The sequence below is a fragment of the Cebus imitator genome, unplaced genomic scaffold, assembly GCF_001604975.1.
Source record: "Cebus imitator isolate Cc_AM_T3 unplaced genomic scaffold, Cebus_imitator-1.0 Scaffold18, whole genome shotgun sequence".
In the NCBI taxonomy this organism is placed as follows: domain Eukaryota; kingdom Metazoa; phylum Chordata; class Mammalia; order Primates; family Cebidae; genus Cebus; species Cebus imitator.
Window position 1 is genome coordinate 7092587 of NW_016107333.1, and position 1928 is coordinate 7094514.

Here is a 1928-nt window from a genome sequence, read left to right on the forward strand (position 1 = left end):
TGATCCACCCGCCTTGGCCTCCCAAAGTGCTGGGATTACAGGCTTGAGCCACCGCGCCCGGCCTCTTCTTTTTAATTAGAGATGGGGGTCTCACTATGTTGTCCAGGCTGGATGTGAATTCCTTGGCTCAAGTAGTACTCCAACCTCAACCTCTGCAGCCTTTTCATGTAATATCTCATTATAGCCTCGCAATAGTCCTATAAGGAGGTACTTTTATCTCCATCTTACAGATTTGGAAACTGAGGAACAGAGAGGTTATTTGTCAAAGGTTTAACAGCTGCTAAGTGACAGGAATCTGTCAGCCTGCAGCCTGGCTCCAGTGCCCACCTTCCTTTTTTTTTTTAAGATGGGGTCTCTGTCACCCAGGCTGAAGTGTGATGGTGTGATCACTGCTCACTGAAGCCTCAATCTCCTGGGATCAAGCAATCCTCCCACCTCAGCCTCTCCGTTAGCTAGGACTACATGTGTGCGCCACAATGCCTGGTTAATTTTTTGTTTTTGTTTATAAAGATGGGGTCTCACTATATTGCCCATGTTGGTCTTGAGCTCCTGGGCTCAAGCAACCCTCCTGCATGGGCCTCCCAGTGTTCTGATTACAGGTATGAGCAATGGTGCCCAGCCTCAGTTCTTAAGCCCTCTGTGGCATTGCCTATCAAGATGACTGAAGAGTGATAGCACGGCCTTTCTGCCTCAGGATCTCTTCTTCACTGGTGCCAGGAATTCCATCATTATTGTGTCTTCCCTCATAGTTAAGCATCACCCTTTTTAGGTGCCTCCTAAAATACAATTAATGTGGTAATATTAAATCCCTACACATCTGGTTGTATGGGTTTTTCAGATGCCCTCTCTCCACCGAATGAGATGAAATAGAAATATAAATGTGGGTATGAGGGAAAAGGAAGTAGAGTATGAAAGGGAAAGAATATTCCAAGTAACTGCTAAACTCTAAAAAATAAAAAATAAAAATCAGCACTTCAGGGGAGAACAGAGGTCAGAGGTCAGAGGCAGATGCTCCATTTTTCCTGGGCAGGCTCTGCCCAATCTGACATTGGTGGGGCTTCTGGAACTATAACCCGATAGTCAATCTGTGCTGGTTCTCAACCCAGCCCAGAACACTGGTGACAGGGAGCCAAGTGGGTAAGAGGTGACAAGAGAGGTTCTCTGGAATGATGCCAGGAGCAGCCCTGGTGCTTACCCTGAGCCAGGAGGTCCTTGGGGAAGGCAAATGGGACAAAGGTACAACATGAATCCTTCACTCAGAAGGAGGAGAGTCAGCTGCTTCCACTGCCAGGTTGTGGTTGTATTCCATCCACCTGAAGCCTACTTTTAAAGATTAAAATGGATTTTTTTTTTTTTTGAGACAGAGTCTTAGCTCTGTCGCCAGGCTGGAGTGTAGTGGTGCAATCTCGGCTCACTGAAACCTCCACCTCCTGGGTTCAAGCAATTCTTCCGCCTCTGCCTCCTGAGTAGCTGGGATGACAAGTGCACGCCACCACGCTCAGCTAATTTTTGTATTTTTAGTAGAGACGGGCTTCCATCATGGCCAGGATAGTCTCAATCTCTTGACCTGGTGATCCACCTGCCTCGGCCTCCGAAAGTGCTGGGATTACAGACATGAGCCACCGCACTGGCCTTAAAATGGATTTTAAATGATGTAACAGGCTGGGCACGGTGGCTCATGCCTATAATCCCAGTGGTTTGGGAGGCCGAGGTGGGTGAATCACTTGAGGTCAGGAGTTCGAGACCAGCCACCTGGCCAACATGGCAAAACTCCGTCTCTACTAAAAACACAAATATTAGTCAGGCATAGCGGCAGGTGCCTGTGATCTCAGCCACTTGGAAGGCTGAGGCAAGAGAATTGCTTGAACTAAGGAGGCGGAGGTTGCAATGAGCCAAGATCGTGCCACTGTGAGACTCCAGCAAAAAAA